Genomic DNA, 17,246 nt, shown 5'->3' on the forward strand with positions numbered 1-17,246 from the left:
GGTGTTGGAAGCAGGGCTCAACTGCCATACAAAAAACCCCCAAAGTTTAAAGTCTCTGGGACATATATTTAATGGATGTAGTGCTAATTATAGGTTCAAGAGAAAAGGAACAATATCCCTTGTAGGTGTTATTTTTAGTTACGTTGTAGCTGAAGCAGGGAAGGCTTCATCTGCATTCCTGCTTTATCAAGAGGAGAAACCAGAAGCCAGAATCAGAGAAGGTCACAGGAAGGACTTCTATCCTAAAAACTGTGAGCCAATATATTCCTGTTATTTAAGCAGCCTGTTGTGTTGTATTTGTCCTAGTGGCCTCACAGACTAAGACAGTGTTTAACATGAAATCATAGAGTAATTTAGGTATAGTTTTTGCCTTGCTTTTTCCCTTAACATTAAAACTTGGAAATATTTCCAGGACAGTTCATGTAAGTATGCTCAATTCCTTTAACTATGGGATAGAATTTGTAATAGTAATATACCATAAGTGATTTCAATATTCATCTACTAATAGATATTTGGGTGTTTTTAATATGTATCATAATTTTGCCATAAATATATTGGCCAGGTACTTTGTATACTTATACAAATTTAATTAATATAAATGCCAAGAAAGAGAATTTCTGGATTAAAATGCTAGCATAATAAATTCTGGTTTAAGATATTGGCATAGTAAATAGTACAATATTTTTATGCCGACTAATCTGGAAATTAAAGAATAAACATACTTTCTACATTCTGTATTACTGAGATAATATTTTCATATGTTCATTCACTACTGGTATTATCTTTAATTGTGAAATGTGCCTTCATACATTTCCCTGAATTTTGGTTTGTATTTTTCATCACTATAGATTTTTCAAAGTTTTTAATTTTGAAATAAACTTTTTGTCATATTTGTGGCAAATATTTATACCTGTTTTAGTTTGCTAAAGTTGCTGGGAGCAAACTATTAGAAATGGGGTGGCTTTTCCAACAGGGATTTATTAGGGTAAAAGCTTACATTTCTGAGACTGTGAAAATGTCCAAATGAAGGCATCAGCAGAGATGCTTTCTCACCAAAGTCAGCTGCTGGTGATCCTGGAATCCTGCCATGTGGCAAGACCTCTCTGTCATGGTCCCTGCCTTCCCTTCCAGACTCACCTTCTCCCTGAGTTCAGCTGTGGGTAATCAGGCACTTGGCTCCCCTCTCCCTTCTCCTTGCTCCAGGCTGCTCTACCCAGGTCCAGCCACTGGCCTCTCTCTTGGCCTCTCAGGGTATTTTAGTCTGTCTGCAGTTGCAGGTGATGTTAGATTCCTCTCTCTCACATGGCAGGGTGAAAATGGCAGCTGTCTTTCTCTGTGTATCTCTCCATTTCTATAAGACTCTATTAAAATGATTAAGACCCATAGGTAAGTTCTGCAATCTAATCAAAGATCCTTAACTGAACTGATCAAATCAAAAGTGATCTTAACAAAAGGTCCCTTAACTGAATCTAACCAAAAGGCCTCACATATAATAGATTTCCATGCACAGGTATGGGTTAGCATAAGAACACAATTTTTTGGGGTCCACAAAAGACTCAAACCAGGAAAACACCCATGTAAGTGTTTCAAACTGTCTTCTGAAGGTTTTATTTATTTAGTTGGGTAAATAGAACAGTTTCCTGTTTTGCTAAAAAATCCCAAGACTTTAAAAATATGCTCTATAGTTTTGGTAATTTTATTACTATTGTTGATATTATTGTCATTATTTTTATCAGTACTACAGTAAATATTGTTTTATCTTTATTTCATGTACTATAATGTTTTTCTTTTCAATTAAAAAAATTCTTGTAGTTATTTTTTCTCCCATATAATTTTAAAATGAATGCAGTAACTTCTATAATATATTTTTAACTGCTTAATATTTGAAAATTTCTTGGGGATGAGTTTACGTTTTTTTTTTCTATCAAATATTTTCATTCAGGAAAATATTTTATATTTCCATTTTTAAGATATTTTATTTCTGGGCTTTTAGTTCAATTTTTATCTATAGGCAATGAATTTATGAACATTGAGTGTTTTTCTTTAAGTATATTTCTAGGTAGTATAGAGTTGCCATGCATTTGGGAAGCATCATTTAAAAATATTTCTAAGTCTTTATATCTTATGGTAGGAAAAAATATTTTTAAAAGCTTATATTTTTACAATCCCCTTGCTGAATTATCTGTTTTTTATTGGATACATTATTAAATATTAGATATACTATTTTTTTATTAGATGCACTATTTTTGTTAGATATTTCTTTTGGACACACAAGAGAGATTACTATGTCACTTAAATAATGACAATATTTTGTTCCTCCTCAAAATTAATATCAAATATTTATTTCTCATTTTACTGTTTTTTTTTCTCAGGCATGCAATGTTAAACAACGATGTTAATAGCAGAAATACTTGTTTGGGGATTCAGTGCTTGTTCTTTATGATTCTAATTAGTAGGGAGTTTTTTCATTTTTATATAATGATACCAATTTTTAATAAGGATTGCTATTAAATTCTATCGATTGCCTCATGCTTTTTCTTCCTTCACTTATTAACATAGTAATTAAGAGATTTTCTAAGTGTTGACTTACACGTGCATTCATGAGTGAAGTCATATTTCTTGATTCAAGTTGCTCATTTTACTTTGACCTTTTGTAGTTACATTCATATAGCTTGAGTTTGTGAGTATCTGTGTGTGATTGTCTTGCTATTTTTTCTCTCTTTTTGGTTTGTCTCAGTTTGCCAGGGATGCCATAAAAAATACCAGAGATCGGTTTGCTTAACTGACAGGATTTATTTTCTCACAACTTGGAATCTAGGTGTCAGCAGGATCACATATTCTCTGAAGTCTACAGCGTTCTGGTGGTGTATTGCTGGCAATCTATAACTCATCTCTAACTCCATCACATGGTCATCGGTCTCTTTCTGTTTCCTCCTCCTGTTTTCCAATTTCCTCTGCTTACAAGGGCTCCAGTCAGACTGGATTAAGGCCAACCCTGATTCAGTCTAGCCTCACATTAAGCGATAACGTCTTATAAGATCTATTTAAAAATGAGTTCATATCTACAAGATAAGGCTTAGGACTTGAGTATGTTTTTGAGGAGGGAATGATTCAATCCATAACAGGATTTATGCTTGACATGGAAAAACAGAAATAATTTTGCACCCTGGAAATATTTAATATAATGTGGATAACAGGAGTAACCTGTGGTTTGATGTAATTGTGCCTTAAATCTTTTCCAACTTCTTGTTTAGTCACGTTTTATTTCTTCTTGAGTCATTTTTGATCATTTGTATCTGATTAGAAAGCCACTGAATTCACCTATGGTTTAAAATTCAGTGCTATAAAAATGTAAATAATACTTATTTTATATGGCAGTATATGCTATGTGGTTATATCCAATCTCTCATTCATCAAGTGTATTTCATTCATCTTATTTTTCTTTGTCTGCACCTTTTTATTTATATTTGAGTGGTTTCTTTTACTTTATTTTGGTTAACTTTGTATTTCAGTTTTGTTTTGATTTAAATGTGCTTTGTCAATTCCAATAAATTTATTTGAGAATAAGAATTTCCCTTTGGTCACTCCATATATAGCATCTCAGATATTTTGCTATATAGTGTTACCAATGAATGACATTTAAAAATGGATTATATTTCTATTTGCTTATTTAACACAAATATTGGAAATTTTTAAAATTACAGTTTCAACTGATATGTATATTGCTTTTATTTTCTTATTAATTTTAATTCCTTTATTGTATCAAAGAACATGATGTATATTATTTCCGAATTTATAAATTTGTTGACATTTTGGTAGACAGAACACTTGGATTTGAAAAGCATATGTATTCTCTGTTTGGGCATGTGGATTTCAAATACATATGTTCAGTCATGCTTATTTCAAATTCTTCATTCAGATCCAACCTATTATGTTTTTGGCAAGCCAAGGAATAAAGACCCCAGATCAAATATAAAGAGTTCTCTCTCTCTCTTTCTCGCTCGCTCTCTCTATATTTATCTGCTTTGTGCTGCTTTTCTCCAGGGTTTCATTCTCAATTACTATCTATTTATGGGCAGAGAAGGCTTTAAAAGCTCAAGGATAGCATAATCCTAACTAGTGATCCCAGAACGAGGAGGGTTCTTTATTCTGTAAATTATGTGTCAAATATCAGGGAAAACTAATTAGCCTGATTTGGTTCAATAAACCATCCTTAATTCACTTGTCATACTAAAGGGTGAGAGGCTCTTTAAGCAGTCTAGAAAATATGTATTCTAAGCATGTATTGGGGGGAGGAAGACAGAAAGTTCCAGCAGGATGCTATACAGTGAAAGAAACATGTAGCTTGAGCTTGCAGACAGAAATTTGACTTTCATATTATTTCAGCATATACATAAAAGTATAAAGACCTGTGTTCAAATAAACCACCTGAGTAGAGATTTTCAGACTATTGCCTCAAAGTCCCTACATGTGGTGCTACTGGGAGAACACTGCATTAACCAGCACATAAAGCTCATGACTGAAAAGTCACATGACTTCCCTCTTTTGTATTCCATTGAATTGTTTCTTGTTTCAACCTCTCTACTGAAATCCCCATCGACATATGCACATTTTCCAACTTTTCCACTAGAGCCTTTTACGTGTTTTGCATAGGTTTGAACATTTTCTGCTTGATAGTTCCAACATCTGGACTGTACCTTTGTGTGTGTGACATTTTTTATTTTGAAATTTTGTGTTCTTTTTTCTTTTTTTAAGATTTATTTTATTTTATTTCTCTCCCCTTATCCCCCATTGTCTGCTCTCTTGTGTTCATTTGCTGTGTGTTCTTCTGTGTCCATTTGCATTCTAAGCAGCACTGGGAATCTCTGTCTCTTTTTGTTGCGTCATCTTGCTGCATCAGCTCTCCATGTGTGTGGTGCCACTCCTGGGCTGGCTGTGCATTTTTCGAGTGGGGCGGCTCTCCTTGAGGGGCACACTCCTTGTGCGTGAGGTCCCCTACGCAGGGGACACCCCTGCATGGCATGGTACTCATTGCGTGCATCAGCACTGCCTGTTGGCCAGCTCACCACACGGGCCAGAAGGCCCTGAGTCTGAACCCCGGACTTCCTATATGGTAGGTGGATGCTCTGTTAGTTGAGCCAAATCTGTTGATTACTTTGTCTTATGAGAGTGTGTTGATGTTCATGTTTCTTTGCATGCTTTATAATTTGTAGTTAAAATCTTGCATAGGGCATCAGAGGTTGATATAAATGACATTTATGCTTGAAAATGGACATACCTCATGTTCTGCTGAACCTTCACTATAGAGGTTGAGTTAACCTACTCAGATATGGACCTTCCTTTGGTTTTATTGTTGCTTTGTTAATCTCACTGCACCACAGGTTTCAGATTCCTCTCACATTATCTTGTTCTTAGGGGAGGGTTGGTTTACAGACTTTTACTTAGTATCTGCCCCACCCTCAGTTTCAGGTCTTCTCACTGTAACTATGCCACAGAAAGTGTTTCTCTCATGCTCTTAAACCTTTCCCAGAGTAGATTGATGTTATTTGTTCCTCAGTGCTTACTAGCCTATGGATAGGGCTGAGGATGAGTGTGGGATAAACTTCCTGTTGTCACCTTCAGCCTCAGGCTTTGGCAGTCTCTGTATCCCTGGGTCATGGGGATGGGGCATTCTCAGTGACCCTGCCCCTACTCCTGTTGGAGGAGATCTCTGATGGAACCGGAGATTTTCCTACGGACTCTCAGGAGCAGAGAGAGATGTTTCTCATCCTTTTCCTCAGCTTCTAAGGATCTTTACCTGTGCTCTGAGGGCAACAGGGTTTACTACCTTTCTCCCAATGGTCTAAGGTTTTGCTCCATGGGGGAGAAAGGGTGAAGCACTTTCGGGGCCTTACGTCTTTCTCACAGCCTGTGCTACACCCCTGCTCCAGGTTTACATAAAAGGTGATTCTCTTTCTGACTTCTCATCCTGCCTTAAATCTTCCTTGAGCACCTACATGGTTCCACGGAGAAGAACTTGGGAGCAGGGGCAGTTCTCGGGTATAAGGATCCTAGTATTTGCCATCATATCATTCCACATTTGCTTTAATAGTTCACAGAAAATATTACCTGAGATCTTTTTACGAGTTTGTGTCACATGGTGTATGCAGTTATGCAAGTACTTGGAACCTATAACTCCTTGGAATCATTTGTCTTTACTTTGATTTGAGGCTTGTTGGATGTTTTGATACTTCAGTTTGCTTAGCAGGTCAAGAAAAAAAGCATGTCATTTAGGTTGTCTGGCTTTTCTTAATACACTTTCCATTTTTCTCCATCTAAAAAATCCAGAACTTCTCTGCTTATACTTATTTTAATTCATAACATTCCATTTTCTCCTTCTTTATTTGTCCAAGATTATTTATTGAACAGACAGATTTAAAAAGCTTAAGCTAATTACAAACAATAGACAAAAACCAATGCAATTATTGCTGAGCTGTTAACCAATTACACCTACTCCTAATGTTTCTTTTCCTATGAGGATCTTCCTTTAGAAGTATACTTCTGGTCTCTCTCCCTCCTTTCCCCCTTACTTAACTGGAGGATAAGTGATGTTTTATAGTGACTTAGAGAGTAGTCCTGGGAATGTGTAGCTCAGTCCACTATTTTTTTCTAATTTTTCAACATCAGAATATCACATGTACACATTTTTTTTCTTCTCCTTCGTGGCACACATTTGATAGAGGGAGATTGCACATGGAGATACAAAACATGATCCAGGACTACCTACAACAAGGTGGGTAAATTGTCCCTTTCTGGGATTTGATATTAGGCCACCTATTGCTGCCACATAACTATGCCATATTCTGTCATAAAATCGATAACAATAGTAAAGAATATTTTGAAATTTGAATACCTTATTATTCCTTGTCTATTTCAGATAGAGCTCAATCTCAGATGGATAGAAAAAGATGTTACCTTAAGTCATTTCAAACCCCAAGCAAGAGAAGTAGCATAATTATCACCATTATTTCCTGATTGAATATGACGTGTCAATTTGCTGAGCATTTAATGTAATACCTAAATTAGTTCTTACAACAATTCTATGAGGTTGATATTAATATTTTTCCTATATTAGCTATATGGCCATTAATATGAGTGTCATCAAACCCATGATGCTAATCTTTTAAATATCTTACCTCATAGGACATTGACGTGACCATTTCTTTCCCTCCCACTGCACTTCAGCTATTCACAACTGTTTCAGTTGTCTATTGCTTTGTAACCAGTTATCCCAAAATTGAGGGGATTAAAACAACTTTTACTAACTCACAGTTTCTGTGGGTCAGGGATCTGGGTGAAGCTTTACCAGATGCTCATGGTCTCTCTCAAGGATGCAGTCTAGTTGTCAGCTGAGTCTGTAGTCATCTCAAGGTTAGACAGGGGGAAGATCTATTTCTTAGTTCACTCACATGGTCTTTGGCGGGCATCAGGTCTTCACTGACTCTTGGCCTGAGAAAACAGTGATTTTGCAAGGGTAAATACATAAATAAGTTGATGGTACAAGGAAAATATAGAGACTTTCCCGGGAGCAAAGTGGGAAAGGGATCCCTCCCCACCCCTGCCCTTTGCTGAAAGCATTCTTTAGAAAACTTGTAATTTTAAATCATTTGAGATATATATATATATATAATACTTATAAAATAATAAATACATATAATTTTAAAAGATAAATAAGTCTTTTCTCTGCCTTACAACCCAGAAATGTCTTTCTAGAGGACATGAACACCATCTCTTTGAAATGCAAACATCAAAGAACATGCCACCCTTATTTTCCCATTTCCCTCAAAGTTTAACATAGAAAACTGGCTTCCATTATCAACTGGCTTCAAGTCCTACATTTCTTCATACCATACAGAAATGAGAAGTTATACTGTTACTTTGGATAGAGGGAATTAACAAAAACAAAACCACCCCAATTATTTGATGAATTTAAGATAATCGTGAGTGACAAATGGTGCTGTCAGGTCCTCTTACCTGAGGACTAGTTTTCATTTATCTTGAGAACATGTATGTAACGGGTTACATATGTAAAAGGGTGAAATTTCTTTCTTTTCTTTCAATCTCTTTAACAGATTGCCTGTGGTGCATCTCATTCCTGTTTAATGCTTATTCAATACGAAAATCTATTCTTACTCTTCTACCTTTGTTATTTCTTCTGGGTTGGGAAATCTTTTTTTTTTTCATTATCTTTCCCAACACTTGCCATGTGAGCCTCTCCATAGGACACCTCACAAGACAGCTCACCTCCCTCAGAGAAACAGAGAACAAGAAAGGCAGCCTAAGAGAGAAGAGATCCTCTTCTTAAGTTAATCTTAGAAGTGACTTCCGAACTCTGTTGCCATTTTCTATTCATTAGAAGCAAGTCAAAGCAAAGCCCACGCTGAGAGGTAGAGATCGCATGGCATATGGCAGCCACTGGGCTGGACACCTGGGAAAGGGGAGGGCAGGAACAATTTGAGATTGCCTGCCACAACAACCAAGACCTTATCATAGTTTTAATTGCATCACCTCTTATGTTTGATTCCTTAACACACCATTCTCTTATCCTTGCCACCTCTGTGCAGACTGAATGCTACCAGGTGATTCAGCAGCAATACAATTTCCTAAACAGATTCCTAGTGACTTCACTATTTTCACTTCAACTCTCTATGTCCCTCTCCTCTCTGCTTTTGTATGCAAAACTCCAAAAGGCTTATGTAAGTGCATTCATTATACCTAGTGACCTTATGACCAAGAGCCTGAAACACTGTCTTACTTAATATCACTTTTCCTAATAGAGTTCCTGAGGTAATTATAGGCAAGGCAAAGTATATAAATAGGAGATAAAATACCATCTCGGTCATCAGCCAATTCATTAGTTTAGAGCTGTGGGGAAACTGGGTTGAAACTTGGCTCATGAGCCATAATAAGGCCCAGAGGACAAAACTTATTAAGCTCCAATGAAGAATGACTTCATCATGGATTTTTGCCTTAACCAAACTGCCCCACCAGTAGTTTTGGAGTAAGCAATGTGATTAACACTCTGAGTATCAAATTTTAAGTTGCAAGAACCCTTAGAAAAAGGCAAAGGAAATTACTAATGATATCCATTACAATTATCACCCCCAATCCCTCCATAAGCTTTTCTGAATATATTTCTTCATGCTTTCAACCTCTTCCTAATCCTTCTCAAAGCCAGATGATAACTTTGCTTCCTGTCACACAGAGATATTAAAAATTCTGGCCCATTGATTTATCATCTCATATATCATTGAATCTGAATGCATATGCATACTGACTTCTTTATTTTGTCTTAGCAAGAGGTACACTTTTTCCTATGCAAAGCTAGTTCATGCCTCTGTGCTGTAGAGCACAACCCTTCCTGTCAATTTTAGCAAAGTAGGTGCATCAATCTTTTAGCCTCTTCTGTGAATCTCTCCTTTTAAATTGGTTTCTTTTCCAGAGCACATAAATGTGTTTAAGGTTTTAACACGTTAAAAAAAGAATTCTGCCATGATTCCACAACTTTTTTTTCCTTTTTATAGTCCAGCTTTAAAAAGAGAAATTTTATTCCCAGTCTACATTTTTACCTCACATTCATTACTTAACTCATTTCAATCTGGCTCTTGTAACCAACTCTCCACTGAAATTTTCCTCAGTAAGTTTATCAGTGATTTTACACCAAATCCATAGAACACTCTTTCGCCCTGAACTTATTTAAGCTCTTTTGTGGCATTTGACACTCTTGAACTCTCTTTTTTCCTTGAAATTCTCTATGGGCTTTACTAAGATTTTATGTTGGCTCAGGCAGACATCAGTTTATACCTGCATTAAAAAATGCTCAAGGTAAAACCAATTCAGCCATGATATATGAAATAGAACTTTGCGAGCTCAATTCTCAAGTCAACTGTGCAGTAAAGTAAATTCAAAACCCATTATCCGAGGTTAATTTTGACTGTCCTGCCTGCGGGAACTCCCAGAGCCTATCTCTGAACAGTGGTGGGATGTTCTTCAATTCAGATGCTTTCATGAAAGGATATTAGTCCCTCCTCAGTGCAGTATGTGTACAATGAGTGAATTTTTTTTTTGTCAAGAAGTATACTATTGCATTTAACAAGTCTGAAGTTTTATCAGAATCTCAAGTTGGAGAAATGATACTAAGATAATTTTGATTAAAAGATATACAAACCATCCCCTATTTTAGATATGCTATTGTCTCATACACTGATCATTCCCAAATATGAGATCTGTGCATGTATATCACATTACCTTGATCCTGTATATATTTGCTCTATATGAAGGAGACAATATAATATAGTGATTGGAAACATTTACTTTGGAGTGAGATAGCTCTCAGTTTGAACCCAGGTAAACAAATTCCTATTTACAAAAAAATTTGTTTCATCTTAATAAACCTGAAAAGGATAATAACACTCACTTGTATAAGTCAAACTTCAATTTCAAGAAACAACCAATCTAGTAATCATTAAACTATCACATCCTGCTATGGTTAATCTAATAGCATTCCTAATATTACCACTAACATTTTATTTCTAGAAGTCAGAAGGATTACATGGGAGGATTTATCATGACACCAGAAGGCCTATTCTCTGTTTATCAGTCAGCAAACTATGTGTAATATTTTCTTCACTGTCCCAGGAATATGCACTCTTTCTCCTATGCAGCTACTATAGCATATAGTTTTTTAAAAATAATATTCACTCCATACTTCATAAAATGTGTGTGTGTGTGTATGAATCTCTCTTTCTCACTAGCTCCAGATGTAATGTTTTGCAAGAGAATGTATTTTGTTTTCTTTTATGTTTTGTTGTTTTTTTTTAGATTCTTAGAGCCATTAATTAGTACAATACTGGCAATAGGGAAGCTTTGTAAAAACAATTCTTGTATGTTTATATAAATAAGTGATAAATTGTAGATCTAATGCTTTATTTGGAGCTCTGTCTTATTAAATTTTACCAAATTTTATCAATAATTTGAATATATGTGCTTATTAGATTTGCAGATGACAGAGTAAAACAATATCTGATACAAATTTATGCAAAAATCTTCAGCTCCTTAAAACTATTGATTGGTTTTAAAAAGAGCAATTTCCAAAAGGACATATGTAGATTTCTAAAATATGTTTCAAAACCTTCCTGTACAAGTACTGAATAGATGAATTATAACTTACTAGCAACACAGGAAAATGATTTCAGGTATTTTATGCTTAAAAGTATTTTAAAGAATTTCAATTACAGGAAATAGCAATATTGTCCCTATTGTCCCAGGAAGGGACCACTGGACCCAAAGAAATGGATGATGGTGATTTCCCTGGGTTTTCTTTATGCCTCATATAAAACAGATGTAGAGCTGAAGAAGCTGGCAACAGGAAGTGCCAAATACAGACTTTCAAAAGCCCTAAGCAAAGCATTCTCTCCTGAGACAACCACCAAGAAAGGTTTACCCTAGCAAGGCATAAAACTTTTAGACAATACACAATCTACTCCAGATGAACACTACAGAAATTCTAGGACCCCACCCCGCATGCTAGCAAATGTCCAGTGGGGAAATTAGTATTCTATGCTGGTCAAACTAAAATGAAGTGGCTTATGATGGTTAGGCTAATGTGTCAACTCAGTCAGGTAACGGTATCCAGTTGTCTGTTCATGCAATCACAAGGTTAACTGAAATACAAGGGCATTTCATGGACTTTACTCATCAGTGAGTTGATTGCATAGATGGCTGGTTACAACTACAGTCAACTGATAATGCCATCAGCAATGAGTGAGGTTTCATTCAATCTGTTGAAAAGAGGAAGTGGTTTCAGCATTCAGAGAGAATTCCCATCTCTACTTCAGATGGCCAGCATCTCCTGGGAACTCATAAGGTCCTTCATTGGAGTCCCTGATTTGCAGCCTGCCTTGACGAATTAAGACTTACACATCCTCACTGTTGTGTGAGACCATTTTATAAAATCTCATACTATTTACAGATTGTAAATAGTTCTGTTTCTGTTGGTTCTGTTTCCCTAGAGAACCCTGATTAATATCTCCCTCAACCCCTCAGCAGTATTGTGGTAAAGGACTATGAATAGGGCATCAGAACTTATATTTCCAACAGTGACAGGAAGACATACACCTCACCACCCCAAGGTAAATTTAGCGACCTGTGTGAGGAGCATACACTTTTACCCCAACGACAGCAATGCAGTACACCCCATTTTCCCCTTAGACGTGACTGCAAGGAAATCTTAGTGGAAAGCCAGGACTTTCACCACAACTCAGCAGTAAAGACATCTCCACTTCTACCCTGTGCTGTCAGTTGAATGTCAAGTGGAGGGTAGTGCATTAGTCAGCCAAACGGGTACTGATGCAAAATATCAGAAATTGGTTGGTTTTTATAAAGGGTATTTATTTGGGTTAGGAGCTTACAGATACCAGGCCATAAAGCATAAGTTATTTCCCTCATCAAAGTCTATTTTTATGTGTTGCAGCAAGAAGGCTGCCGATGTCTGCCAGGGTTCAGGCTTCCTGGGTTCCTCCTTTCCTGGGGCTTGCTTCTCTTTCCCCTGTGTGCTTACTTCCTGGGGCTCCAGCTTAAGGCTTCGGCATCAAACTCCAATATAAAAAACCCTTGACTCTCTCCTTTGCCATACCTTTTATCTGAGAGTCCCACTTACCAAGGGGCAGGTACTCAAAACCTTACTGAGACAAGATCCAATATAATCTCATATGCCCAGAAGAAAAGATCAGTTTACAAATATAATTCAATATTTCTTTTTGGAATTCATCAATAATATCAAACTGCTATAGGTAGCAACAAGAAACCCTTATCTTTCTCATCCAGAGAGATATCAGTGGAAGGCTCATGGAGAGCAAGAATACCCATCTTTACTCATTGTGGCAGTTTGAAGCTTTTGTGTGTCCCAGGAAATTCCTGTTCTTAAAATTAGTCCGTTCCTATGCATATAAATATCTGATTAAATTACTTCAGTTAAGGGCCTTTGATTAATTTGTGTAACCCAGAGTGGGTCTTAATATTTTTACTGGAGTCCTTCATAACTGGAAGAATAAAAAACTTAAGATACCAAAAAGAAACTCCAGAGACAGAAAAAAACCTCCAGAAGTTGAAACCAAAGAGAGGAAGACACAAATTAGGAAGCCCAAAGCTGAAAGCCTGTGGCCCAGAGGACTTGGGAAGGATGAGCAGATGCCACTATGTGCTTGATTGCCCACAGCTGCAGCTCAGGATGATGGCACCTCCTGATGATGCCTTGTTTAAAGAATTTCATGGCCTCACAACGGTAAGCCTTTAAATTAATAAATCCACCTTGTAAAAGCAGGAGAACTGCATCCATCATCCTTGTGGAATCTAAGTCCCCTCTTGATATAGACGTGGAGTGGACATAACCATTCCAGGGTCCACAGGATGGAGGAATAGAGTATGGATTAGAGTGGACTTGCTGATATTCTATTCATGAACTATTGTGACTAGTAATCGAAGAAAATGTAGCATTGATATGGAGAAAGTGGCCATGGTAGCTGCTGAGGGTAGGAAGTGGGAAGAAGAGATGTGATGTAGGGGCATTTTCAGGACTTGGAGTTGTTCTGGGTGGTACTGCAGGGACAGTTACCAGACATTGTATGTTCTCCCATGGCCCACTGGGTGGGCTGGGGGAGAGTGTAAACTATAATGTGGACCACTGACCATGTGGTGCAGCAGTGCTCAGAGATGTATTCACCAAGTGCAAGGAATGTCCCGTGATGATGGAGGAGGTTGTTGCTATGGGAGGAGTTGGGTGAGGGGGCTGGGGGATATATGGAGATCTCATATTTTTTTAATATAACATTAAAAAAAATAAAGACAAAAAAATAGTCAACCCATTTCTAGTGTATTGCTCCCAGCAGTTTTAGCAAACTAAAATACTCATCTTTAATGAGGAGACACCCTTCAGTTGATAATGGATGCTGAGTGGGCTGCCTTGACTTCTACCACAATCTGGCAACAATGAGATAGTGTTCTTGCTTCTACTATAAGAATAGTGCCAGAAGAAGTCAGTTAGAGTAGAAAGCCTAAATAAGATAGAGTCCCATGAATTAAAAATGGTAATTTTCAATAAAAATTACCATACCAAGAACAAGATCTCAAACTAATGAAGAAGAGAAATTATGATGAAAATAAGATGACTTAGATTTTAAATTATTTGGTAAAAATTTGAGGTATTTGTGGTGTATGGAATTATATAGCCCAACAAAGACTTTTTCTTCATATTAAACTGCCTTCATGTAGGTGTGAACTCATTTATAAATAGGACATTTTGAAGATGTATTATCAGTTAAGAAGTGGATTCATTTATTTATGGAATCTTCAAAGTTCTCATTTAGGTGTAACCCAGCTAGATAGGGATAGGCCTTAATCCATATTACTGGAGGTCTTATAAAGAGAAGACAGAAACCTCAAACCAGCAGAAACTGCATTAGCAGACACAAGAGAAAGAGATCTCCCTGCAACCAAAGACAGAGCTACAAGCAAAGCAACCCCAAGGACCACAGTAAGCCAGAACCAAAGTGATGAAGACTGAGTAGAAATCATGATCTTGCCAATGCTTTCACTATGGACATTTTGCCTCCAAAATCATGCAACAATAAGAGCTTGTTTTTAAAGCCAAACCATTATGTGGTATTTGTAATAACAGCTTAACAAAGTAAGATAGTATCAATTACAAAATGTTACAATGAGCAATTATAAATGTACTTAAGACATTGAAAAAATTAGAAAGATTCAGCAAAGAAATAGAAAGAAATACATACATACTATTGGTTTTGTTTCTCTGCAGATCCCTGACTTATATGGATTTTAAGGGTGAAACTGGATTCCTAGAATGAATTAGGGAGTGTTCCTTGTTTTGCTATTTTTTGAAGTAGATGATTGGTGTATTTTTTCTTTAAAATGTGATAGAATTCACCACTACAACCACCCAGACCTAATTTTCCATTTTGGAAGTTTACTAATTATTCATTCAATTTATTTAATAGAGGTCAGTCTATTCAGATGACTATTTCTCCTTGTGTGACCTTTAGTATATTGTTTCTTGAAATGACTTTGTCCATGCCATCTAAGTATCAAATCAGTGGCAAAGAGTTGTTCCTAATATTACTTTTTTTAACCTTTGAATGTGGGGTGAACAGCAATGGACCTTCTTTCATTTCTGATATTAGTTATTTATGTCTACTCCATATTTTTCTTGGGTAGCTTGCTAAAATTGCGTCTGTTTTATTAATCTTTTCCAAAACTAGCTTATGCTTTCATTAGCTTTATTGTTTTCCTATTTTTAATTTTATTACTTCCTGTTGTATTTTTTGTTAATTCTTCTGTTTCCTAAGTTGGAAACTCAGATTATTGTATTGCATCTTTCTTCTTTTCCAATATATGCACCCAAAACTTCTAAGCACTATTTTTGTTGCATCCCACACATTTTGATAAGTTGTATTTTCATTTTCAATTTGTTCATAATATTTTTTTATGTTCCCCTAGAGTGTCTTATTTTTCATTTAATTTTCAAAGAAGCTTTAGGTTACAAAAAGTCACTTAGAAAATATAAGGGATTCCCATTTACCACAAACTTCCTCTCACATTTTCCCCTATTAATAACATCTTACATGTGTATGGTACATTTGTTAAAATTGACTACGATTACTGAACCATTGGTCAATGGCTTACATTATGGTTTGCATTTTGTACCATGCACTTTCATTAGTTTTGGCCTGTATCCATCAATGCAAAATCATGCAGAACAATTCCAAAGCCCTAAAAATGTCCTATTTTCCATTCCACAAATTTTTAGTGGCTGCTCTAGAATTTAAAATATATATTTATAACTAATCTAAATCTACTTTCAAATAACACTGTAAGACACTTAAGTAGAGCAGGAACCTTATAATTAAGCTCTCCCAATTTTTCCCTCCTGTCCCTTATAATATTGCTACCATTAACCTTGCTTATTCACATCTATAACCATATAACATAATGCTTCTTTTATTTTGAAAACAATTTGTTTCCATCAGTAAATAAGAAAAATAAAACACTTTATTTTATCTCCATTTATTCCTTCCTGAACCCTTCATAGTTAAGAATTTCACAGCCATGTCATTTTCCTTTTCTTTGAAGAACTTCCTTTAATGTTTCATGGAAAGCTGTTCTACTGGTGACAAATTCCCTCAACTTTTCTTGGTTTGAGAAAGTATTTCTTTCTTATAATTGAAAGTTAATGTCACTGGATATAGAATTCTAGGTTGGTGTTTTTTTGTTTTCTTTTGTTTTTTCCTTCCAAAACTTTAAAAACCTCATTCCAGTCTCTTTTTACTTGCTTGGTGTAGCAATGCAGCTTTGCATTTTCCTACAACCCTTCCAGATCTCTCCCCTTCTAGTCACAGCAGTATTTAATTTCTTAATAGTTACACAGCAACCCTTGAGAAATAACTGTTTCTGAGCTTTTGCTTGATAAGTATGCTTTATAAGTTTCTTCCAGGAAGTTCCAACAATAATCTGTGTACTGTTTGGCCACCCTTTTATTAATAGTTCCCTCATGTAATTACTGTAAAGACGTAACTTCAGCCCTACTGAAAAACATTGTAAATGCTCATTTTAAGTAGTTACTCTGAAAGTGTAACTTCTGCCCTTCTGAGAAACATGACAATGTCCAGTGCTTGATTACATGTTCTGAGGACTACCTTTTTAAATCATGCTCCCTCCTCTCGTTTCCTCCCCATCTTCAGGTAGACATGTAGTATGAAAGACCTCTCTTGCTTTGTGACAAGTGCAGCTTGTGCCTTGGAATTGCCACGCTCTCCATCTGCCACCCATAGATGAGATTTAGGTCACAACAAAGCTTGGGTGGCCAACATGGACTTGTTGGAGTCTTTCTTTGTTCTGATGTATTCCTCTCAGGTTGGTAGGAAGCTATCATTTTACACTGCTCCCTGGAGGAGGTTGTTGTTATGGGGGGAGGAGTGGGGTGAGGAGATGGGGGGTATATGGGGACCTCATATTTTTTTAATGTAACTTTAAAAAATAAATAAAGACAAAAACAAAAAAACAAAAAAAAACACATGAAACACATGGTTTCTGAAAAGAAGTTATAATTCCCATTCTTTTTTTTCCTACTGGTAAAGTATTTTCTACCTCTGTCCACTTTCAAGAATTTTGCTTGGTCTTTGGTTTTCTGCAGT

At 36.2% G+C, this 17,246-nt stretch overlaps 1 long non-coding RNA gene across 1 annotated transcript in view; it reads left to right on the top strand.

The window, feature by feature from the left end:
- The first annotated feature begins 208 nt into the window (after nucleotides 1-208).
- LOC105744605 (uncharacterized) overlaps nucleotides 209-17,246 on the top strand; it is a 46,467-nt gene continuing 29,429 nt past the window's right edge. The window contains exon 1 of the long non-coding RNA XR_001117608.3: nucleotides 209-422. This is a non-coding gene — a long non-coding RNA (uncharacterized lncRNA). The remainder of the gene's footprint in view (nucleotides 423-17,246) is intronic.

The sequence above is a fragment of the Dasypus novemcinctus genome, chromosome 1 (assembly GCF_030445035.2).
Source record: "Dasypus novemcinctus isolate mDasNov1 chromosome 1, mDasNov1.1.hap2, whole genome shotgun sequence".
Lineage (NCBI taxonomy): Eukaryota > Metazoa > Chordata > Mammalia > Cingulata > Dasypodidae > Dasypus > Dasypus novemcinctus.